The following is a 26,376-nucleotide window of genomic DNA, read 5'->3' on the forward strand; positions in this document are numbered from 1 at the left end:
GTCAAGTTCTTGGTCTCTATAAGCTTTCGGAATATGCCTGCGTGGCCTATTCCTTCAAGAAAAAAGTCTCTCAGTACTTCCATCCTTCGTTCATTGGAGAACACACATAAACTAGCCAACGTCCGAAGTTCCGCCACAAAGTCGGGTATGCTCTGGCCCACACAGCGTCTGTAGTTGTAGAACCTGTGCCTGGCCATATGTAGGCTGCTCGCTTGCTTCAGGTGGTCTCTCACCAGTGTGCTCAACTCCTCAAACGACCTGCTTGCTGGTTTCTCGGGTGCCAGCAGGTCCTTCATTAAGGCGTATGTTTTCGAGCCACAGCTGGTCAAGAGATGGGCTCTTCTCTTGTCTGCCTTATCGTCGCATAACCAGTCTTTGGTTACAAAGCTTTGCAGGAGCCTTTCTATAAAGTCCTCCCAATTATCTCCAGCATTATATTTCTCATCTGAGCCGTTGGTAGCCATTCTGTGGATTCTGTGATCCCGTAACTCATCGCCACTTTAAAGTCCTGACCCTGCAGTACAGACTTACACGAGGCACATGCTGAATTCAAGGTCACTCTTGACCTGCACCTTTATTTCACAGCTCTTGAGTGCCACACTTGCCTGAGACCTGCCTTTATATACCTGTGTGGAACAGGTATGCAGTGTCTCCTGCAAGTGCATCCCTGGTGGTAAAGTATGCTTGTGGTTACAGGTCATATCTAGTTACAGTCATGTATAGCATGGTAAGGTACAGTTATATACAGTAGTGTGAAATAAATTACACTGCTCACCTGGGGCTCGCTTACCGTGTCGGAATTTTGAGTAGAGCGCTTGCTTAGGGAGTCACGTGTCGGGCATGTGGACAATGTGGCCCGCCCAGCGGAGCTGGTCGAGTGTGGTCAGTGCTTCAGTGCTGGGGATGTTGGCCTGAGCGAGAACACTGATGTTGGTGCGTCTGTCCTCCCAGGGGATTTGCAGGATCTTGCGGAGACAAACCTGGTGGTATTTCTCCAGCGATTTGAGATGTTTGCTGTATATAATCCATGTCTCGGAGCCATACTGCGGGGCAGGTATCACCACCGTCCTGCACACCATAAGCCTGGTGCCAGATTTGACGTCCTGGTCTTCAAACACTCTCCTCCTCAGGTGATCGAAGGCTGTGCTGTCACACTGGAGGCGGTGTTGGACCTCGTCATCGATGTCTGCCCTTGCTGATAGTAGGTTCCCGCGGCGTGGAAAATTGTCCACGCTGTCGAAGGCCACACTTGCAGCCTTCCTAAATATAGCACCCTCATTCTATTCTCTTAAAACAAGTTCCTGAATTCTCGGCTAGCTGTGTAGGTTAGAGCTGTGTTTTATCCTCAGATAGATTATATCACAGTGTTTCCGTAGTGAAGTAGATATCACATTCGCCTCACACACGAAAGGTCCCCGGTCCGAAACCGGGCGGAAAGAACTTGAAAACTTGAAAATGAGACGATTGGCTGACTCCTGTTCCTAACGCTTACGTTCGTATGATCTCTTGACCTTTCACAGGAGAACAAACTCTCCTCTGAACATGCATGAGAAAGCTCCAGAAAAAAATTCACCCCGAGGTGCTTTCGTTTGTGAGTCGTTTTCGTTTGTGAGGCGAACGTGTTAACCATTACACTGCAGAAACATCTCCACTTTCAGCACCAGATTACCAAAATTAAACCCAATGAGATCGGGATAACAGTTCCTCACATGCTGAGGGCAAAATATATGATTGCCGGTCTACAAAAGAATGAACAAACTTCAGTTCCAGGTCAGGCGGAAATGTTAAGCGAGCAGGTGGACTGCTGAATCGTACTTTTAAGAAGTTGGTGGTGACAAAACAAATGGGTTCCGCTTAATGATTAAATATAAGAAATGTCAGAAGTGGGACATAAGCCGACATTTCCAGAGGAAACAGTGACCTGAACACAGCACCTTACACCGCTCGGCCATCCTGAATATTCAGTGCTGCCTATGGCCACCTGCAGGTTGATTTTGAAATTTTGTGTCCTGTCACATGAAATAAATGAGGGCAGAAATCGTATCTCTGCCTGACATCGGGGATACAGTTGGACAGATCTTGGAGCAAGGGTCTGGTTATTGCCAAACAGCCAAGGAAATAATAATTCTGGAAGAAAAATATCCAAGAGAACAGTGACCCCGAAGTGATGTGAACACACAACCTTCGAATCTGGATTCAGACACACTACCGTTGCACCATGAGACCTACACAGTGAACTGGAGATGTTTTACTATATGAAGGTTCTGCATACAAGGGGCTTTAAAATCTCCTCCCATTCCCACCAGGTATCACAGGCAGCGCTCACCTGACAGGCACCGTATGATTTCTTCTTAAACTTTTCTCTTGCTTTCACGGGAAACCATCAATAATTAACCCCTCACCTTCTGTTGCACAATCAAACAAATGCTAACGCAGGAACAGTCCATACTTCAATCATTTGTCCTGTGCTTTGCATCTTAACTCGAAAACCATATCCCACTTTACTCACTGTATTTTATCTTTCTGGTTCAAAGTCTTCAGGGATCTGGGGCAAATTTATTATCAAATTTAACAGCACCGGTTATTCCTATCGTGCACACAAAATACAATCAGTAGTGAAGATAATATCCCACCGTGCGTATTTGCAGATTCAACGCAATAGGATTTCAAATAAAGTGAAAGAATTTTACACTGAAAAGATTTACAAGTGTTACTTGTATTTGTGTCTTTAATGAAACTTTGTGGCGTCTGACTCCCGTTCATGCCTCTGCTGAATAAGAAAGGAGGGTGTGACGTTGACCAGACTGCACTGCCCCTGATATTTGTCAGCTCATCCTTTATATTCAGTGGTTTCTCGCCCTTTGATGGGCTGCAGTGTAGCGGATATCACGTTGGCCTCACACGCAAAAGGTCCCCGGTGGATCCGTTTTCTCTCAGTCAATGTTATCCATTTATTGAAGTGAAATAAAGAGCAATTAATGAATAAGGGAGCCCTTTTGCCAGGAGAATAAATAGCAAATAAAAACAGCAAATGCTGGAAATCTCAGCAGATCAGGCAGCATTTTCCGGGAGACTAAACTCGCCTCCGATTGTTCATCCACAGAAAGTTTAAACATAATGTTTCTGCCCGGGATTGAACCAGGGACCTTTTGCGTGTAAAGCAAACGTGATAAACACTGCACAAGTTTCAACAGCAAGTTTCAACATCTGGGGCGGAGCCAACAGGCGCCCGGCTGCAATGAGCGATAAAAACCTGCATTGGGCGGAAGCCCGACTAGCTCAGTCGGTTGAGTATGAGACTTTTAATCTCAGGGTCGTGGGTCCGAGCCCCACGTCAGGGGATTGCATTTATTTTAATTTAATGCAGCTTTCATGGAAAAACATCATTAATTAACCCACAATCTTCTTTTGCACAATTAAAGAAATGCTAACTGAATGAACTCCATAATTCAAGTTTGTGAGATACTCAATCATGATTTCAATCATCATTAATCCACCCACAATATTTGACATACGTCAAGGATGCCACATTTGCCCAGCCAGGCTAGCTCAATCGGTAAAGCTTGAGACTTTTAATCTCAGGGTCGTGGGTTCAGGGTTGGGCGAATAAGTTTTGTTAAACTTTTCTGTTGCTTTCACGCGAAAACATCATAAATTAACTGATCAATTGGAGAGGCTGGGTCCGTTTCCTTTGGAACAGAGTATGTGTCCTCCAGGATCGATAGTTTCCTTGCTGAATCACAATAACCAGACCTTATATCTCCCTCTGGATGTTCGGGGGTGTCCCGTACATTCCCAGTCGTGTGATTGCCCCTGTTCTGTTCTCCAATTCAATCCATATGGCCTCGTCCAAAAATCTGTCCATTTCCACCTGAAATATATTCAATGAACCAGCCTCCACAGCTCTCTGGGGCAGAGAGCTCCAAAGATTCAACACCCTCTGAGAGAAGAAATTCCTCCTCATCTCCGTTTTAAATGGGCGACCCTTAAACCTTCAGCAAATAAGGGGTTATGGGGATCAGCCATGATCGTATTGAATGGTGGAGCAGGATCGAGTGACCATGTGGCCTACTCCTGCTCCGACTTCTTATGTTCTTATAACCCCTTATTTTGAAACTGTGCTCCCAAGTTCTAGATTCCCCCACAAGGGGAAACATAGAAACAGAGAAAATAGGTGCAGTAGTAGGCCATTCGGCCCTTCGAGCCTGCACCACCATTCACTATGATCATAGCTGATCATTCCCTCAGTACCCCTTTCCTGCTTTCTCTCCATACCCATTGATCCTTTTAGACATAAGGGACAAATCTAACTACTTTTTGAATGTGTGGGTTAATTCGCGTGAAAGTAACATAAAAGTTTAAGGAAAATAATTCACGCAAGGTGGGGCTCGAACACATGACCTTAAAATTAAAAATCTCATGCTCTACAGACTGAGCTCGCCAGGATTGCCCACATCTACTTTGTCAATGGTGACGCCCAGGATGTTGATGTGTATTAGTCAAAGGAACATAAGAAATAGGAGCAAGAGTCGGCCATGCGGCCCCTCGAGCCTGCTCCACCATTTAATAAGATCATGGCTGATCCGATCATGGACTCAGCTCCACTTCCTCGCCCGCTGCCCATAACCCCTTAACCCCTGATTGTTTAAGACACTGTCTATTTCTGTCCTAAATATATTCAATTTCCCAGCTTCCACTGCTCTCTGGAACAGTGAATTCTACAGATTTACAGCCCTCTGAGAGAAGAAATTCCTCCTCATCTCAGTTTTAAATGGGCGGCCCCTTATTCTAAGATCATGCCCCTACTTCCAGACTCCTCCATCGGTTTAAACATCCTCTCTGCTTCCACTGTTGGTGAAAATAAATTCACATAGACTCTGGTAAGGTAAGAGAAACAACTTTATAGCTAACAGAGCTCTGGGAGAAGAGTTGAGATCCAGCAATCTCCCCGAGTGCCTTGTGCTGCAGAGTTCTAAGCAGTTTACAGGGGGCGGAATACAATCATTTAAGTTAATTTACAAACAACCAATCGATCCATATGGCAACGCAATTCATTTACATTCAACTTTTTAGTCCTGGTAAAACCTGATAGCATGGTGCGAGTTTGCGGGCCCTTCCTCTTTATCTTCTTTTGTGGTTAGTTATTCTGTTGAAAAGCTTTCGATGAAACAGTGGCCTGCACCTGGCCAGGAGTCACTTGTTGCTGCAGAGTTCATATCAGGGACAGCAGATAGGCTTCTTGGTACAAAGTTCATTTCGTGGTGGCTTACCCCATCATGCTTTGCTTTGTCTGAAAATCCACTCCAACATCGTCATTCTATTCTCGGAAATCCAGCTGCTGAAGTATCGGCCCGCTGTGCAGGTTAAAGCTCTGATTAAATTCCTAAGATTACTTCAACCACTCCGTTTCTGTAGTGTAGCGGTTATCACACGCGCCTCACACGCGAAAAGTCCCTGGTTCGAGCCCAAGCGGAAACACTATTTTGGAGGCTATTTTGTTGTAAATAAATTGAACAAAAGTCGCCCAAGGTTCCTTGTCGCATGAGCAGTGAATATTTTAAACCAGTCTCCTACACATAGAGTGGATAAAGTCAGATAGGGGAGAAAACTTCATCAATGATTAAGCTCTTTAAATGATTAACATAAGAACAGAAGAAATACCAACAGGAGTCGGCTATTCGGCCTCTCGGTCTTGCTCTGCCATTCAATAAGATCATGGCTGATCTGACCATGGATTCTGAGTTAAGGGACTCGGGGGCCTGTTCTCTCTCCCCTGAGAAGGTTCACTTTCTACAGTCCAGCCTCTAAAAGGCACCACTCTGTGCACAGTACTTGCCGGGTTTGAGTCCTGAGGATGAGTCATCCGCCGAGAGGCACAGGTCGAGGTCATGAATGCTTGGCTCACGGAGATGGCCTTCTGCAGTGTGACTTTGGTATCCGCTGAGAGTAGCTTATGAAGAAGGCCCTCGTGGCCGATTCCGATGACAAAGATATCCCTCAGTGCTTCGGTGAGGTGGTCACCAAAATCCCACGGTGCCGCCAGCCTCCTGAGGTCTGCAGCATATTTCGTGATCTGCTTGCCTTCGGGCCGTCGGTGTGTATAAAACCGCTGTCTGGCTGTGAAGATGCTCTCTTTGGGCTTGAGTTGTTCTTGGATCAGTGTTACAAGCTCCTCGTAAATCTTGGTCATCGTCTTCGCTGGTGCCAGCAAGTCCCTGACGAGGCCGTAGAAGGTGGGCCCACAACTGGTTAGCAGGATAGCTTTGCACTTATCAGCCAGTGTGTCCGGGTTGTCACCTGCCAGATAGTTTGCTGTGAAGAAATGGACAAGCCACTCCACAAAGGCTTCCCAATCATCACCATCGGCGAACTGTTGCAACGTACCAAGTTTAGCCATTTTCGTGTGAAGGTCCGTAATCGCGTCGCCAATTGTTACACCTTCAGATGCTCTGATAATGACACCACGAGACAATGTGTAGTGCTTGAACTGTAGTGACCTTCGTCCTTTATTGATAACCACAGAGTGAGCATCACACCTGATGGCTTGCCTTTTATACGAGGCCAGGCACACCTGAACAGGTAAGCTACAAGCCTCCCACTGCAGTGCCCTCTGGTGCACAACTTGCAATAGTTCAAGCAATAACCATGTCGGACACCTGACAGGTGTCACTGTGGAACCGTTTCTCTCACTCAAAGTTGGACACACTATCGTGGGCACCACGAGGTCTAGGTAGGTAGCCATTGACATTCAGGTTCATATATAAATATATATAAATGTATCGACATGTATCATAACTGTTCCCTGGTGGTCAAGGGGTTAAGATCCAGTGAGCTAACCTGGTTTCAATTCTCGATCAATTCATCGCATAAAAATAATTGAGGTCTGTGAGACGATTAATAATTGCTGTAATCACCATGAATACCAATACTTTCTGTGATAGACCGAGCTTACAGACTATCTGGCTTCTCCTGCCCTTTGCCAGGCACGTGTTCGAGGTATAATTTTGTAAACAGGGTGAGTTCTCTGATTGCGGGGAGATGGTAGGAGACTCTGTGGCCCCATTGTGAGGAAGTGAACACGGTGGCTGGGTGATTGGTAACATTTCTGTAAAGGTCAGCGGAGGAGAAGGATTGAGAACTTTCAGTGTGGGACATAAGTTGTTTAAGGTGAGCCAACACATTCCCACTCAGCACAGAGGGAGCTCACTGGTGATTGTTCTTTTGGATATTGTCCTTCCAGAATTAATATTTTCTTTGCTGTGTCGAAATAACCAAACCCTTGCTCCAAGGTCAGTCTCACTGTTTCCCCGGTGTCAGGCAGAGATACGCCTGCTGCCCTCGTTTATTTCATGTGAAAGGACACAATAGTTCAAAATCAACCTGCAGGTTGCCACACACAGCACTGAATAGTCAGCGTGGCCGAGCGGTGTAAGGTGCTGTGTTCACGTTACTGTTCTCCTCTGGAGATGTGGGTTCATGTCCCATTTAATCATTAAGCGAAACCCATTTGTTTTGTCACCACCAACTCCTCAAATGTGTGATTCAGCAGTCCACCTGCTCGCTTAACATTTCCGTCTGACCTGGTGCTGAAGTTTGTTCATTCTTCTGTCGACCATCAATCATATATTTTGCTCTGAGCATGTGAGGAACTTTTATGCCGATCTCATTGGGTTTAATTTTGGTAATCTGGGGCTGAAAGTGGAGATGTTTCCGCAGTGTAACGGTTAACACGTTCGCCTCACACGCGAAAGCACCTCGGGGGGAAATATTTTCTGGAGCTTTCTCATGCATGTTCAGAGGAGAGTTTGTTCTTCTGTGAAAGATCAAGAGATCAGAAGAACGGAAGAGTGAGGAACAGGAGTCAGGTATTCGGCCCATATTCAAGTTTTCAAGGTCTTTCCGCCCGGTTTCGGAACGGGGACCTTTCGTGTGTGAGTCGAATGTGATAACTACTACACTACGGAAACACTGTGATCGAATCTATCTGAGGATAAAACCACAGCTCTAACCTACACAGCTAGCCGAGAATTTAGGAACTTGTTTTAAGAGAATAGAATAAGGGTGCGATATTTAGGAAGGCTGTAAGTGCCTTTTCCACGCCTCGGGAACCTTTTCCACGCCTCGGGAACCTACTATCAGCAATGGCAGACATCGATGACGAGGTCCAACACCGCCTCCAGTGTGCCAGCTCAGCCTTCGATCACCTGAGGAGGAGAGTGTTTGAAGACCAGGACCTCAAATCTAGCATCAGGCTTAAGGTCTACAGGGCGGTGGTGATACCTGCACCGCGATATGGCTCCGAGACATGGACTATATACAGCAGACATCTCAAATCACTGGACAAATACCACCAGGGCTGTCTACGCAAGATCCTGCAAATCCCCTGGGAGGACAGACGCACCAACATTAGTGTTCTCGCTCAGGCAACATCACCAGCATTGAAGCACTGACCACACTCGACAAGCTCCGCTGGGCGGGCCACATTGTCCACATGCTCAACATGAGACTCCCTAAGCAAGCGCTCTACTCAGAACTCCGACATGGTAAGCGAGCCTCAGGTTCCAAAGGAAACGTTTCGGGCACACCCTCAAAGCCTCCCTGATAAAATGCTACATCCCCACCTGCACCTGGGAGTCCTTGTTCCTTGGGTTGAGTTGCCTGTGCTGCGTGATCCGTGCCGGATCGATCATCCTCAGCCACGTGGTATGTCACAGCACGTTTGCACATTCACTGGAGGTACCCCATCGTTGTGCAGCCTTTGCACACGTAGTGCTTGAATCGACATTGATGGGCCCGAGGATTACCCCCGCAGCACCAACACGGTGCTAATAGATTCATATTTACCCACGATGGCGCACTCTGAGTCATCACAGGTCTTGCAGCCACAGACGTATCGACCCTGCCATATGCAGTTCGGCCTGCTAGCGACATCATTTTATGCACAGTACCTGCCGGTGAGTTTCGATGTTGAGAAGATATCTGTTTGGTGTTATCGTCCGTGGCCATGCATGCCTGGGCGATCGCGATGGCCCTGCTCAGGTCTCGGTTTTCAGCAGCCAACAGCTTTCAAAGAATGACCTCGTGGCTGATGCCCAGCACGTAAAAGTCCCACAGCATTTGCCCCAATGCAGCAAGGTCCGCGAGGTGTCTCAGGTCGGTGACATAATCCGCCAGGTCCTGGTCCCCGGAGCGATGGTGCGTGTCAAAACGATATCTGGCCATGAGGATACTCTCCTTCGGCTTGAGGTAGTCCCAAATGAGTGTGCACAACTCTGAATATTCCTTCTCCGTTGGTTTTGTCGGTGTGAGCAGATTCTTGATGAGGCTGTATATTTTAGGCCCACAGATGGTGATGAGAACCGCCCTGTGCTTGGCCACGTTAGTGTCTCCTTCCATCTCGTTGCCCACAAAGTACTGGTCGAGCTGCTCGACGAAGGCTTCCCAATCATCACCCTCTACGGATCTCTCTAATATTCCAACGGCAGCCATGGTTGTGTGAAGGTTCGTATTCTGTTACTCGTCGCCAATTGTTGTGTAGAGAAGAACTCCCCGAGGCTGAGTACTGTGAGCTAAACTTAGTGTGATCTTAGTCTTCTTTATTACAACTCCAGAGTGCCTGAACAACATGGCAGCCGACCGTTTATACTGGCCCTGCACGTGTGGTCAGGTGACCATTAGGACTCCAACAGTCGCGCCCTCTGGTGGCAAGTATTACATAGTTACATAATTCACATAATTGTTATCGTTCAGAAGTTATAATTCCAATGAATGCCTGAATCATCCGAAAGGAGCCTGGTTTGTAGGACAAGGCTACATATCAGGAAGGAGTGTAGTTAGATGACAAGGGAAGTGATTTTCTGATTATAAGTTAGGAGAATAAAAAGAGTAAATGCTGGTAACACTGAGCAGGTCAGGCAGCATCTGTGGAGAGAGAAACAGAGTTAACGTTTCAGGTTAATGACCTTCCATCAGAAGTTGGGCACTTGTGTTAGGTAATACTATTAAAAATTTAAATTGTCACGTAGCAGGGATAAGGAAAATATATAAAATGTGGCATTTGGAACAGATAGTTTAGAATCCGATTAATTTTTGATCAATTTGTACACCGAGCTGGGAACTGTAACGTGTTTGAGTTCTTCGGAAACATTCGCAAGGTTTGAGTGTAAGTACTGTTGTTAAGTGTATGTTTAATTATTGTCTGTTTAATAACTCTGACATTTAATGTTGCATACCATATTACTGCACTGCGCGTGTTCCAGCTCTGTTTGAAACACCAATACCTTCAATCTGTTGCTTGACTAGGACAGTTGGATTCAACGTATATTTTTTTGGTGAAATTTCAAAGATTGAAAGCGGCGCACATCAACCTGGTCACCTACTCACTATCCGCTACACGCTGCTCCCGTGAGATGAAGCCCAGTTGCTGTTTCAAGCTTGAATGCAGGTACAAGCAGAACTCATTCACAGAAAGGCCAAGTCCCTGAGATACCTGATTCTTTGCACCGAACTCCTTCGCAAAGAGTTGCAGTGCGTGTGGGTTAATTCGGGCACATCTTTCCCCACACTCCAACACTTCAAACATAACTCAACGGCTGTAAAGCGCTTTGGGGCGTCATGAGTTCCTGAAAGCCGCTGTCGAAATGCAAGTCCTTCTTTGCAAAAATTCGATGCAAGTTAAAAATTCGTGGGTAAATTGAGGGCTAATGCAGGATTCGAACCCGGGACCTCTCGCAAATTTCAAGTAACAACCCCAAAGCGAGAATCATTATCCCTAGACCAACGAGCCAACTACTGAGCAACTGTGGAGTTCAGGTGTAACCATTATTGAAGCATGTTTAGTGTTCTGCTATTCTTGATCAGAGGAGCACATGGGACGGAATCAGTGAATTTGCTTTTTCGACCTGTCTTCTGAAGCACCGCACAGTCCCACTCCGACTGTCAATGAGCTGTTGGGACGTTACTGTATCCAGGCTGCAGGTGGCCAACAGGCGCCTGGCTGCAATGAGCCATAAAATCTAGCGTCAGCCAGAAGCCCGGCGTGCTCAGTCGGTAGAACATGAGACTCTTAATTACAAGGTCCTGGATTTGAGCCCCATGTTGGGCGATTGCATTTCTTTTAATTTTATGTTGCTTTCATGGAAAATCATCATTAATTAACCCACAATCTTCTTTTGCACAATTAAAGAAATGCTAACTGAAGGAACTCCATCATTGAATCATTTCTTCTCTGCTCTGCAAGTGAACTCTGAAACCATAAACCATTTTACACACTGTGCTTTCGGGGTGTGGGTCAAAATGTTCATTGCTGATAACATCAACAGAAGACTGGGGAAAAAGTGAGACTGACTTTAGAGCAAGGGTCTGGTTATTGTGAAGCATAAAGGAAATAGCAACTCTGGAAGAATAACATCGAAACGAAATGTGAGCTGACACCCTGAAAGAAGTGTTAAGGCAGAAGGTTAAATGCTGCATCCCTTTCTGCAAAAAATTCCTTTCACAAATATTTCAATGTCCGAAACGGTACAAAGCAAAAATGTTCCTTTCAAAGTCAATAAACACCTGAATTTCCGCACCCCGCGAATCTCCTGAATCATTTGCCTCTAGTTTTACCGACTCAATCCATGTCCCTTTGCAATGTTGTGCTCCCACCCACACTATGAAACGTGCCACTAACTTATCGAATCATGGAATGGTTACAGCACGGAAGGCCATTCGGCCAATCGAGCCCGTGCCGACTCTCAGAGAGTCCCACTCCCCCGCCCTTCCCCCGTAGCCCTGCAATTGTTTTCCTTCAGACACTTATCCAACTCCCGTCTGAAAGATAAGATTGATTCTTCCTCCACCGCCCTTTCAAGCCGTGCATTCCAGATCCTGACCACTCGCTGCTAAATGGCCATCTCCTGTTCCTATGTGTAAAGTCTTGGAAGCACGAGATCAATTCCTGCCACACTAACAGCCTGGCTAAATACAGCACCGTCATTCTATTCTCGTAAAACCAGCTCCTGAAGTATCGGCCAGCTGTGTAGGTTAAAGCTCTGGTTATATTCCTGAGATTACTTGAACCACAGCGTTTCTGTAGTGTAGCGGTTATCACGTTCGCCTCACACGCGTAAAGTTCCCTGGTTCAAGCCCATGCAGAAACATTATTTTGGAGAATATTTTTGCTGTGAAATAAATTGAACAAAAGTCGCCCCAGGTTCCTTGTCGCATGAGCACTGAACATTTTAAACCAGTCTCCTAAATGCAGAGTGTGTAAAGTCAGATAGGGGAGAAAACTTCATCAATGATTCAAAATCCTTAAATAATTTAAGTTCAGTTATTGAAGTTTCCACTGTCCCTCGATAACGTTTCTACAAAACAACGCTGTCGGTTAATGAATGGGGAATAAAACAAATAATCTTCACCCATCCCCATCCCCCGACACAGAGTTTAATTCGTTGCATGTCATTATTTTAAAGATTTTGAATGAAAGAGTTACTTTCTGATTCCGGGATCCCTCTGTGAGCGCCGCACCACTAAACGAACAGGAAACACATTAAATAGTTGATAACAATTGCTGACATTTCTTAAGCTTTTTTCTTGTGTTTTTTCAGCTATTCGTCCTTTTCAGCTCCTGACTGCGGATATTGCTGTGATTAAACCTGAACACAATGCAATGTCTCACAGTCCCTGCCTCGGTTAATACCAGCAGATCTAAGCCGCATTTCAAACCCACAAACAACTCATCAGTTATTCGCTCTTCCCAGTTCCAGAGCTCAGAGAGTTATTGTCCATCCCTGAGATGCAAGCTACCTCAGAGCCAGGCCAAAGCTCCCCGTACACCGAGCACACGCTGAGGAAAACTCCGGGGGAGAGGATATCCTATTGCGTGGGGCTGCAGGACCCTCGGACTCTTAAATATTCTCTCACAGCTCATCTGAAAGCAGCCGGAATGTGCCTGCCTCAGCCGTGAGGTAACACTTGTTTATTTATAAAAAGAGAAGCAACTATCCTCATTCAGCAAATATAAGGCAAGATATCAACAAAAGAGGTTTTTAGGCATTTTAAGTGATGTGTTTAATGCTTCAGTCCTTTTTGTGTTTAATTCCCACCCCCACTCTGGCTGTGCCTGCACTGAGCTTACCTCTAGGTAAGGTTGTTCTGAACTTACAAAAGTGGGCACTTACTCCAGCCGGAGTTAGTTTGTAGTAAGTTTTCACTGTCGAATCTTGCAAAACAGGCTTGAGTGGCTGGACACACCCCCTTTTGAAAAAAAATACCTTACCTGAAGCCAACCTCAACGAACTCAGTTGAACTGGAGCAAACTAATATCCGAGAATTGCAATTTCTAACATTCTCCAAAGTAAACTAGTTGCTCCAAAAAACTAGGAGCAACTCCACCCGAAACTTGGGCCCTCAGTGTGGGACAGAAGTTGTTTAAGGTGAGCCAATACATTTTCGATCAGCACAGAGAGAGCTCACTGGTCAGCTCCCCTCTGTTGGGGCTGTTGTACCAGAAGTTTCTGTAAGGCAATAAACGGCAACGCCTTGGCGCAAATTCAACGGTGGGCACTCATGCTGGCGTCCTACGACTATACCATAAGGCACAGACCAGGCACAGACAACTGTTCCGACGCGCTCAGCATGCTACCCTGGCCACCACGGAAGGGTCTGACGAACAGGACTGTGAGATAGTCATGGCAATCAATGCCTTTGAGTCCACAGGTTCGCCCATAACAGCTCACCAAATCAGAGCCTGGACGGCCAGCAACCCCACGTTATCCTTAGTAAAAATATGTGTCCTAACCGGTGACTGGGCAGAGGCTCGTGATGCCTGCCCTGAGAAATTAAAACCCTTTCATAGGGGCATGCATGAGCTATCACTTCAAGCAGACTGCCTGATTTGGGGCAGTCGAGTAGTCATGCCTCTGCGAGGCAGAGAGGCATTTGTCTGGCAGCTCCACCGCGAGCACCCGGGGATTGTTCTCATGAAGGCCATAGCCAGATCCCACGTCTGGTGGCCTGGTATTGACGCGGACCTGGAGCTCTGCGTCCGAAGGTGCACTATTTGTGCCCAGCTCAGCAATGCCCCCAGGGAGGCTCCACTGAGCCCCTGGCCCTGGCCTACCAAACCGTGGTCGCGGGTGCACGTAGACTATGCGGGCCCATTCATGGGCAAAATGTTCCTCGTAGTTGTAGATGCATTTTCAAAGTGGATCGAATGCACCATTTTAAACTCGAGCACAACCACCACCACTTGGAGAACCACACGTGAAAGGTCCCCGGTTTGAACCCGTGTAGAAACATTATTTTAAGACTACATTTGCTGTGAAATAAATTGAACAAAATTCGCCCCAGGTTCCTTGTCGCATGAGCACTGAAAATTTTAAACCAGTCTCCGAAATACAGAGTTGGTAATGTCAGATAGCGTAGAAAACTTCATCAATAATTCAAGCTCCTTAAATGATTAACAAAAGAACAGAATAAATAGGAAAATGAGTCGGCCATTCGGCCCCTCGATCCTGCTCTGCCATTCAATAAGATCATGGCTGATCTGACCATGGACATTGAGTTAAGGGACTCGGGGGCATGTTCTCTCTCCCCTGAGAAGGTTCACGTTCTACAGTCCAGCCTCTAAAAGGCACCACTCTGTGCACAGTACTTGCCGGGTTTGAGTCCTGAGGATGAGTCATCCGCCTAGAGCCACAGGTTGAGGTCATGAATGCTTGGCTCACGGAGATGGCCTTCTGCAGTGTGACTGTGGTATCTCCTGACAGTAGCTTATGAAGAAGGCCCTCGTGGCCGATTCCGATGAAAAAGATATCCCGCAGTGCTTCGGTGAGGTGGTCACCAAAATCCCACGGTGCCGAATGCCTCCTGAGGTCTGCAGCATATTTCGTGATCTCTTGGCCTTCGGGCCGTCGGTGTGCATAAAACCGCTGTCTGTCTGTAAGGATGCTCTCTTTGGGCTTGATTTGTTCTTGGATCAGTGTTACAAGCTCCTCGTACATCTTGGTCATTGTCTTCGCTGGTGCCAGCAAGTCCCTGACGAGGCCGTAGACGGTGGGCCCACAACTGGTTAGCAGGATAGCTCTGCACGTATCAGCCAGTGTGACCGTGTTGTCACCTGCCAGGTAGTTTGCTGTGAAGAAATGGACAAGCCTCTCCACAAAGGCTTCCCAATCATCACCATCGGCGAACTGCTGCAACGTACCAACGTTAGCCATTTTCGTGTGAAGGTCCGTAATCGCGTCGCCAATTGTTATACCTTCAAATGCTCTGATAATGACTCCACGAGACAATGTGTAGTGCTTGAACTGTAGTGACCTTCGTCCTTTATTGATAACCACAGAGTGAGGATCACACATGATGGCTTGCCTTTTATTCCAGGCCAGGCACACCTGAACAGGTAAGCTACAAGCCTCCCACTGCAGTTACCTCTGGTGCACAACTTGCAATAGTACAAGCAATAACCATGTAGGACACATGACAGGTGTCACTGTGGAACCGTTTCCCTCACTCAAACTTAGACACACTACCGTGGGCACCACGAGGTCTAGTTAGGTAGTCATTGACATTCAGGTTCATATATAAATATATATAACTATATCGACATGTATCATAACTGTTCCCTGGTGGTCAAGGGGTTAAGATCCAGCGCACTAACCTGGTTTCAATCCTCGATCAATTCATCGCATAAAAATAATTGAGTTCTGTGAGACGATTAATAATTGCTGTAATCACCATGAATACCAATAATTTCTGTGATAGACCGACCTTACAGACTATCTGGCTTCTCCAGCCCTTTGCCAAGCACGTGTTCGAGGTATAATTTTGTAAACTCGGTGAGTTCGCTGATCGCAGGGAGATGGTAGGAGCCTCTGTGGCCCCACTGTGAGGAAGTGAACACGGTGGCTGGGTGATTGGTGACATTTCTGTAAAGGGCAGCGGAGGAGAAGGATTGAGAACTTTCAGTGTGGGACAGAAGTTGTTCAAGGTGAGCCAACACATTCCCAGTCAGCACAGAGGGAGCTCACTGGTCATTGTTCTTTTGGATATTGTTCTTCCAGAATTAATATTTCCTTTGCTGTGTCGAAATAACCAAACCCTTGCTCCAAGGTCTATCTCACTGTTTCCCCGGTGTCAGGCAGAGATACGCCTGCTGCCCTCGTTTATTTCATGTGACAGGATACAAAAGTACAAAATCAACCTGCAGGTGGCCACACACAGCACTGAATAGTCAGGATGGCCGAGCCGTGTAAGGTGTTGTGTTCACTTTACTGTTCTCCTCTGGAGATGTGGGTTCATGTCCCATTTAATCATTAAGCGAAACCCATTTGTTTTGTCACCACCAACTCCTTAAAAGTGCGATTCAGCAGTCCACCTGCTCGCTGAACATTTCCGTCTTACCTGGTGCTGAAGTTTGATCATTCTTCTGTCGACCATCAATCATATATTTTGCTCTGAGCATGTGAGGAACTTTTATCCCGATCTCATTGCGTTTAATTTTGGTAATCTGGTGCTGAAATTGGAGATGTTTCCGCAGTGTAATGGTTAACACGTTCGCCTCACACGCGAAAGCACCTCGGGGGGGAAATATTTTCTGGAGCTTTCTCCTGCTTGTTCAGAGGAGAGTTTGATCTCCTGTGAAAGGTCAAGAGATCAGATGAACGTAAGAGTTAAGAACAGGAGTCAGGTATTCGGCCCATATTCAAGTTTTCAAGATCTTTCCGCCCGGTTTCGGACCGGGGACCTTTCGTGTGTGAGGCGAATGTGATAACTACTGCACTACGGAAACACTGTGGTCGAATCTATCTGAGGATAAAGCCACAGCTCTAACCTACACAGCTAGCCGAGAATTCAGGAGCTTGTTTTCAGAGAATAGAATAAGGGTGCTATATTTCGGAAGGCTGTAAGTGCCTTTTCCACGCCTCGGGAACCTTTTCCACGCCTCGGGAATCTACTATCAGCAATGGCAGACATCGATGACGAAGTCCAACACCGCCTCCAGTGTGCCAGCACAGCCTTCGATCACCTGAGGAGGAGAGTGTTTGAAGACCAGGACCTCAAATCTGCCATCAGGCTTATGGTCTACAGGGCGGTGGTGATACCTGCACCGCGATATGACTCCGAGACATGGACTATATACAGCAGACATCTCAAATCACTGGACAAGTACCACCAGGGCTGTCTCCGCAAGATACTGCAAATCCCCTGGGAGGACAGACGCACCAACATCAGTGTTCTTGCTCAGGCCAACATCACCAGCATTGAAGCACTGACCACACTCGACAAGCTCCCTGGGCGGGCCACATTGTCCACATGCCGAACATGAGACTCCCTAAGCAAGCGCTCTACTCAGGACTCCGACACGGTAAGCGAGCCACAGGTGGCCAAAGGAAACGTTTCGGGCACACCTTCAAAGCCTCCCTGATAAAATGCTACATCCCCACCTGCACCTGGGAGTCCTTGTTCCTTGGGTTCACTTGCCGGATCGATCATCCTCAGCCACGTGGTATGTCACAGCACGTTTGCACATTCAGTGGAGTTACCCCATCGTTGTGCAGCCTTTGCACACGGAGTGCTTGAATCGACATTGATGGGCCCGAGGATTACCCCCGCAGCACCAACACGGTGCTAATAGATTCACATTTACCCCCGATGGCGCACACTGAGTCATCACAGGTCTTGCACCCACAGACGTATCGACCCTGCCATATGCAGTTCGGCCGGCTAGCGACATCATTTTATGCATAGTACTTGCCGGTGAGCTTCGATGTTGAGAAGATATCTGTTTGGTGTTATCGTCTGTGGCCATGCATGCCTGGGCGATCGCGATGGCCCTGCTCAGTTCTCGGATTTCAGCAGCCAACAGCTTTCAAAGAATGATCTCGTGGCTGATGCCCAGCACGTAAAACTCCCACAGCATTTGCCCCAACGCGGCAAGGTCCCGCGAGGTGTCTCAGGTCGGTGACATAATCCGCCAGATCCTGGTCCCCGGAGCGATGGTGCGTGTAAAAACGATATCTGGCCATGAGGATACTCTCCTTCGGCTTGAGGTAGTCCCAAACCAGTGTGCACAACTCTGAATATTCCTTCTCCGTTGGTTTTGTCGGTGTGAGCAGAATCTTGATGAGGCTGTATATTTTAGGCCCACAGACGGTGACGAGAACCACCCTTTGCTTGGCCACGTTAGTGTCTCCTTCCAGCTCGTTGGCCACAAAGTACTGGTCGAGCTGCTCGACGAAGGCTTCCCAATCATCACCCTCTACGGATCTCTCTAATATTCCAACGGCAGCCATGGTTGTTTGAAGGTTCGTATTCTGTTACTCGTCGCCAATTGTTGTGTAGAGAAGAACTCCCCGAGGCTGAGTACTGTGAGCTAAACTTAGTGTGAACTTAGTCTGCTTTATTACAACTCCAGAGTGCCTGACCAACTTGGCAGCCGACCTTTTATTCTGGCCCTGCACGTGTGGGCAGGTGACCATTAGGACTCCAACAGTCGCGCACTCTGGTGGCAAGTATTACATAGTTACATAATTCACATAATTGTTATCGTTCAGAAGTTATAATTCCAATGAATGCCTGAATCATCCGAAAGGAGCCTGGTTTGTAGGACAAGGCTACATATCAGGAAGGAGTGCAGTTAGATGACAAGGGAAGTGATTTTCTGATTATAAGTTAGGAGAATACAAAGAGTAAATGCTGGTAACAGTGAGCAGGTCAGGCAGCATCTGTGGAGAGAGAAACAGAGTTAACGTTTCAGGTTAATGACCTTCCATCAGAAGTTGGGCACTTGTGTTAGGTAATACTATTAAAAATTTAAATTGTCACGTAGCAGGGGTAAGGAAAAGATATAAAATGTGGCATTTGGAACAGATAGTTTAGAATCCGATTAATTTTTGATCAATTTGTACACCGAGCTGGGAACTGTAACGGGTTTGAGTTCTTCGGCGAACATTCGCAAGGTTTGGGTGTAAGTATTGTTGTTAAGTGTATGTTTTATTATTGTCTGCTTAATAACTCTGACATTTAATGTTGCGGACCATATTACTGCACTGCGCGTGTTCCAGCTCTGTTTGGTGCACCGATCCCTTCAATCTGTCGCTTGACAGGGACAGTTGGATTCGCCGTATCTTTGTTTGGTGAAATTTCAAAGATTGAAAGCGGCGCACATCAACCTGGTCACCTACTCACTATCCGCTACACGCTGCTCCCGTGAGATGAAGCCCAGTTGCTGTTTCAAGCTTGAATGCAGGTACAAGCAGAACTCATTCATAGAAAAACCAATTCGCTGAGATACCTGATTCTTTGTACCGAACTCCTTCGCAAAGAGTTGCAGTTCGTGTGGGTTGAATCGAGCACATCTTTCCCCAAACTCCAACGTAACTCAACGGCTGTAAAGCGCTTTGGGGCGTCATGATTTCCTGAAAGGTGCTGTCGAAATGCAAGTCCTTCTTTGCAAAAATTCGATGCAAGTTCAAAATTCGTGGGTAAATTGAGGGCTAATCCAGGATTTGAACCCGGGACCTCTCAGCAAATTTCAAGTAACAACCCCAAAGCGAGAGTCATACCCCTAGACCAACGAGCCAACTACTGCACAACTGTGGAGCTCAGGTGTAACCATTATTGAAGCATGTTTAGTGTGTTGATATTCTTGATCGGAGGAGCACATGGGACGGAATCAGTGAATTTGCTCTTTCGACCTGTCTTCTGAAGCACCGCACAGTCCCACTCCGACAGTCAATGAGCTGTTGGGACGTCACTGTATCCAGGCTGCGGGTGGCCAACAGGCGCCTGGCCGGAATGAGCGATAAAATCGAGCATTCGCCAGAAGCCCGGCGTGCTCAGTCGGGAGAACATGAGACTCTTAATTACAATGTCCTGGGTTTGAGCCCCATGTTGGGCGATTGCATTTCTTTTAATTTTATGTTGCTTTCATGGAAAATCATCATTAATTAACCCACAATCTTCTTTTGCACAATTAAAGAAATGCCTACTGAAGGAACTCCATAATTGAATTATTTCTTCTGTGCTCTGCAAGTGAACTCTGAAACCATAAACCATTTTACACACTGTGCTTTCGGGGTCTGGGTCAAAATGTTCATTGCTGATAACATCAACAGGAGACTGGGGAAACAGTGAGACTGACTTTAGAGCAAGGGTCCGGTAATTGTGAAACACCAAAGAAAATCGCAATTCTGGAAGAATAACATCGAAACGAAATGTGAGCTGACATCCTGAAAGAAGTGTTAAGACAGAAGGTTAAATGCTGCATCCCTTTCTGCAAAAAATTCCTTTCACAAATATTTCAATGTCCGCAACGGCACAAAGCAAAAATGTTCCTTTCAAAGTCAATAAACACCTGAATTTCCGCACCCCGCGAATCTCCTGAATCAGATGCCTCTAGTTTTACCGACTCAATCCATGTCCCTTTGCAATGTTGTGCTCCCACCCACACTATGAAATGTGCCACTAACTTATCGAATCATGGAATGGTTACAGCAAGGAAGGCCATTCGGCCAATCGAGCCTGTGCCGACTCTCAGAGAGTCCCACTCCCCCGCCCTTCCACCGTAGCCTTGCAATTGTTTTTCCTTCAGACACTTATACAACTCCCTTCTGAAAGATAAGGTTGAGTCTTCCTCCACCGCCCTTTCAAGCCGTGCATTCCAGATCCTAACCACGCGCTGCTAAATGGCCATCTCCTGTTCCTATGTGTAAAGTCTGGGAAAGACGAGATCAATTCCTGCCACACTCACAGCCTTCCTTAATATAGCACCGTCATTCTATTCTCGTAAAACAAACTCCTGAAGTATCGGCCAGCTGTGTAGGTTAAAGCTCTGGTTATATTCCTGAGATTACCTGAACCGCAGCGTTTGTGTAGTGTAGCAGTTATCACGTTCGCCTCACACGCGAAAGGTCCCCGGTTCGAGCCCGGGCAGAAACATTATTTTGGAGACTATTCTTGCTGTGAAATAAATTGAACAAAAGTCGCCCCAGGTTCCTTGTCGCATGAGCACTGAACATTTTAAACCAGTCTCCTAAATGCAGAGTGTGTAAAGTCAGAAAAAGGAGAAAACTTCATCAATGATTCAAAATCCTTGAATGATTAAAGTTCAGTTATTGAAGTTTCCACTGACCCTCAGTAACAATTCTACAAAACAACGCTGTCGGTTAATGAATGGGGAATAAAACAAATAATCTTCACCCATCCCCATCCCCCGACACACAGTTTAATTCGTTGCATGTCATTATTTTAAAGATTTTGTATGAAATAGTTACTTTCTGAATCCGGGCTCCCTCTGTGAGCGCCGCACCACTGAACCAGCAGGAAACACATTAAAGAGTTTACCACAATTGCTGACATTTCTTAAGCTTTGTCTTGTGTTTTTTCAGCTCTTGTTCCTTTCAGCTCCTGACTGCGGATATTGCTGTGATTAAACCTGAACACAATGCAATGTCTCACAGCCCCTGCCTCGGTTAATACCAGCAGATCTAAGCCGCATTTCAAACCCACAAACAACTCATTAGTTATTCGCTCTTCCCAGTTCCAGAGCTCAGAGGGTTATTGTCCATCCCTGGGATGCAAGCTAACTCGGACCCGGGCCAAAGCTCCCCGTATCCCGAGCACAAGCTGAGGAAATCCCCGGGGGAGAGGATATCCTGGTGTGGGGGGCTACAGGGCCGTCGTACCCTTAAATAATCCCTCACAGCTCATCTGAAAGCAGCCGGAATGTGCCTGCCTCAGCCGTGAGGTTACACTTGTTTATTTATAAAAAGAGAAGCAACTTTCCTCATTCAGCAGAGATAAGGCAAGATATCATCAAAAGAGGTTTTTGGACATTTTAAGTGATGTGTTTAAAGCTTCAGTCCTTTTTGTGTTTAATTCCCACCCCCTATCTGGCTGTGCCTGCACTGAGCTTACCTCTAGGTAAGGTTGTTCTGAACTTACAAAAGTGGGCACTTACTCCAGCCGACGTTAGTTTGTATTAAGTTTTCACTGCCGAAACTTGCAAAACAGGCCTGAGTGGCTGGACACGCCCCTTTTTGAAAAAAAATTCCTTACCTGAAGCCAACCTCAACTAACTCAGTAGAACTGGAGCAAACTAATATCCGAGAATTGCAATTTCTAACATTCTCCAAAGTAGACTAGTTGCTCCAAAAAACTAGGAGCAACTCCACCCGAAACTTGGGCCCTCAGTGTGGGACAGAAGTTGTTTAAGGTGAGCCAACACATTCCCGATCAGCACAGAGGGAGCTCACTGGTCAGCTCCCCTCTGTTGGGGCTGTTGTACCAGAAGTTTCTGTAAGGCAATAAACGGCAACGCCTCGGCGCGAATTCAACGGTGGGCAATCATGCTGGCGTCCTACGACTATACCATAAGGCACAGACTAGGCACAGACAACTGTTCCGACGCGCTCAGCATGCTACCCCTGGCGACCACGGAAGGGTCTGACGAACAGGACTGTGAGATAGTCATGGCAATCAATGCCTTTGAGTCCACAGGTTCACTCCTAACAGCTCAACAAATCAGAGCCTGGACGGCCAGCAACCCCACGTTATCCTTAGAAAAAAGATGTGTCCTAACCGGTGACTGGGCAGAGGCTCGTGATGCCTGCCCCGAGCAATTAAAACCCTTTCACAGGAGCATGCATGAGCTATCACTACAAGCAGACTGCCTGATGTGTGGCAGCCGAGTAGTCATGCCTCTGCGAGGCAGAGAGGCATTTGTCCGGTAGCTCCACCGCGAGCACCCGGGGATCGTTCTCATGAAGGCCAGAGCCAGATCCCATGTCTGGTGGCGTGGTATTGACGCGGACTTGGAGCTCTGCGTCCGAAGGTGCACTATTTGTGCCCAGCTCAGCAATGCCCCCAGGGAGGCTCCACTGAGCCCCTGGCCCTGGCCTACCAAACCGTGGTCGCGGGTGCACATAGATTATGCGGGCCCATTCATGGGCAAAATGTTCCTCGTAGTAGTAGATGCATTTTCAAAGTGGATCGAATGCACCATTTTAAACTCGAGCACAACCTCCACCACCTTGGAGAACCACACGTGAAATGTCCCCGGTTTGAACCCGTGTAGAAACATTATTTTGGAGACTACTTTTGCTGTGAAATAAATTGAACAAAATTCGCCCCAGGTTCCTTGTCGCATGAGCACTGAACATTTTAAACCAGTCTCCGAAATACAGAGTGTGTAATGTCAGATAGGGGAGAAAACTTCATCAATGATTCAAGCTCCTTAAATGATTAACAAAAGAACATAAGAAATAGGAACAGGAGTCGGCCATTCGGCCCCTCGATCCTGCTCTGCCATTCAATAAGGTCATGGCTGATCTGACCATGGACATTGAGTTAAGGGACTCGGGGGCATGTTCTCTCTCCCCTGAGAAGGTTCACGTTCTAGAGTCCAGCCTCTAAAAGGCTCCACTCTGTGCACAGTACTTGCCGGGTTTGAGTCCTGAGGATGAGTCATCTGCCTAGAGCCACAGGTCGAGGTCATGAATGCTTGGCTCATGGAGATGGCCTTCTGCAGTGTGACTGTGGTATCTGCTGACAGTAGCTTATGAAGAAGGCCCTCGTTGCCGAATCCGATGACAAACATATCCCGCAGTGCTTCAGTGAGGTGGGCACCAAAATCCCACGGTGTCGAATGCCTCCTGAGGTCTGCAGCATATTTCGTGATCTCCTCGCCTTCGAGTCGTCGGTGTGTATAAAACCGCTGTCTGGCTGTGAGGATGATCTCTTTGGGCTTGAGTTGTTCTTGGATCAGTATTACAAGCTCCTCGTACGCCTTGGTCGTTGTCTTCATTGGTGCCAGCAAATCCCTGACGAGGACACAGACCGTGGGCCCACAACTGGTTCGCAGGATAGCTCTGTACTTATCAGCCAGTGTGGCCGGGTCGTTTGCTGTGAAGAAATGGACAAGCCTCTCCACAAAGGCTTCCCATACATCACCATCAGCAAAATGCTGCAACTTGCCAAGATTAGCCATTTTCGTGAGAAGATCTGGAATCTCGTCGCCAATTGTTATACCTTCAGATGCTCTGATGATGACTCTACGAGACAATGTGTCCTTTATTGATAACCAGAGTGAGGATCACACCTGGTGGCCTGCCTTTTACACTAGGCCAAGCTAAAAGTCTCCAACTGCAGTGCCCTCTGGTGCACACCTTATAATAGTACAAGCAGTAACCATGTAGAACACATGACAGGTGTCACTGTGGAACAATTTCTCTCACTCAAGTTTAGACACACTACCGTGGGCACCACGAGGTCTCGGTAGCTAGCCATTGACATTCAGGTTCATATATAAATATATATAAATATATTGACATGTATCATATCTGTTCTCTGGTGGTCAAGGTGTTAAGACCTGGCGCTCTAAACTGGTTTCCATCCTCGATCAATTCATCGCATAAAAATTATTGAGGTCTGTGAGACGATTATTAATTGCTGTAATCACCATGAATACCTATACTTTCTGTGATAGACTGAGCTTACAGACTATCTGGCTTCCCCTGCCCTTTGCCGGGCACGTGTTCGGGGTTTAATTTTGTAAACTGGTTGAGTTAGCTGATCGCGGGGAGACGGCAGGATCCTCTGCGGCCCCACTGGGAGGATGTGGAAGTGAACACGGAGGCTGGGTGATCCGTGACATTTCTGTAAAAGGCAGCGGAGGAGAAGGATTGAGAACTTTCAGTGTGGGACAGAAGTTGTTGAAGGTGAGCCAACACATTCCCGATCAGCACAGAGGGAGCTCACTGGTCAGCTCCCCTCTGTTGGGGCGGCTGTACCAGAGGTTTCTGTAGTGCAGTGGTTATCACGTTTGCTTTACACGCAAAAGGTCCCTGGTTCGATCCTGGCTGGAAACATTATGTTTAAACTTGCTATGGATGAACAATCGGAGGCGAGTTTCGTCTCCCTGCAAATGCTGCCTGACCTGCTGAGATTTCCAACATTTGCTGTTTTTATTTGCTATTTATTCTCCTGGCAAAAGGGCTCCCTTGTTCCTTAATTGCTTTTTATTTCACTTTAATAAATAGATAACTTTGAGTGACAGAAAACGGATCCACCGAGGACCTTTCGCGTGTGAGGCCAACGTGATATCCGCTGCAATGCAGCCCATCAAAGAGCGAGAAACCACTGAATACAAAGGATGAGCTCACAAATATCAGGGGCAGTGCAGTCTGGTCAATGTCAAACCCTCCTTTCTTATTCAGCAGTGGCATGAACGGGAGTCAGACGTCAAAAGTTTAATTAAAGACACAAATACAAGGAACACATCCAAATCTTTTCAGTGTAAAATTCTTTCACTTTATTTGAAATCCTACTGCGTTGAATCTGAAAATACGCATAGTGGGATTTTATCTTCACTACTGATTGTATATTGTGTGCACGGTAGGAATAACCGGTGCTGTTAAATTTGATAAAAGTTGCCCCAGATTCGTGGTGTCATCGGCAATGAAGAGTTTGAACCAGAAAGCAAAAATACAGTGAGTAAAATGGGATATGGTTTTCGAGTTAAGATGCAAAGCACAGCACAAATGATTGAAGTATGGAGTGTCCCTGAGTTAGCATTTGTTTGAATGTGTAAAAGAAGGTGAGGTGTTAATTAATGATGCTTTCCTGTGAAAGCAAGAGAAAAGTTTTCGAACAAACCATCCGGTGACAGTCAGGTGAGCGCTGCTTGTGATACCTGGTGGGAATGGGCGAGGATTTTAAAGACCCTTGTATTGCAGAAACGTCATATAGACGAACATCCCTTAACTACTGTGTAGACGTTGTGGTGCAACGGTAGTGTGCCTGATTTTGGGTTAAAGGGTTGCGTGTTCAAATCATGTCGGGTTCACTGTTCTTTTAGAAATTGCTGTTTCACAATAACCAGACACTTGCTGCAATGTCTGTCTCACTGGTTAGCAGTGGTAAGGTTGCTGACAACATCAAACAAGAAAGAAGGGATGTGTGCAGTGGTGGTACAGCAGTTATCATGGGTGACTTTCATCTACACAGCGATTGGGCTAACACATGGCAGTAATGTGGTGGAGGAGGATTTCATGGAGTGTGTTATGGATGGTTTTCTCAACCAAGAAGGGAGCTGGCCATCCTTGACTGGGTGATGTGTAATGAGAAGGGACTAATTAGCAATCTTGTTGTGCGAGACCCCTTGGGGAAGAGTAACATAATATGGTAGAATTCTTCATTAAGATGGAGAGTGTCACAGTTAATTCAGAAACTTGGGTCCTGAACTTAAGGAAAGGTAATTTTGACGGTATGAGGTGTGAATTGGCTAGAATAGACTGGTCAAGGATACTTAAAGGGTTGACGTTCGATAGGCAATGGCAAATATTTAAAGATCACACGGGTGACTTCAGCAATTGCACATCCCTGTCT

General features: G+C 46.6%; 3 non-coding genes across 3 annotated transcripts; all 3 read left to right on the forward strand.

The window, feature by feature from the left end:
• Positions 1–3,268: 3,268 nt before the first annotated feature.
• Positions 3,269–3,347, forward strand: trnak-uuu (transfer RNA lysine (anticodon UUU)). Its single transcript has one exon. It is a non-coding gene; the product is annotated as a tRNA-Lys (tRNA).
• Positions 3,348–20,855: 17,508 nt separating this feature from the next.
• On the forward strand, positions 20,856–20,928 carry trnav-cac (transfer RNA valine (anticodon CAC)). Its single transcript has one exon. It is a non-coding gene; the product is annotated as a tRNA-Val (tRNA).
• Positions 20,929–24,784: 3,856 nt separating this feature from the next.
• Positions 24,785–24,857, forward strand: trnav-uac (transfer RNA valine (anticodon UAC)). Its single transcript has one exon. It is a non-coding gene; the product is annotated as a tRNA-Val (tRNA).
• The last annotated feature ends 1,519 nt before the right edge of the window (positions 24,858–26,376 follow it).

The sequence above is a fragment of the Pristiophorus japonicus genome, unplaced genomic scaffold (genome assembly GCF_044704955.1).
Source record: "Pristiophorus japonicus isolate sPriJap1 unplaced genomic scaffold, sPriJap1.hap1 HAP1_SCAFFOLD_42, whole genome shotgun sequence".
Taxonomy (NCBI): Eukaryota; Metazoa; Chordata; class Chondrichthyes; family Pristiophoridae; genus Pristiophorus; species Pristiophorus japonicus.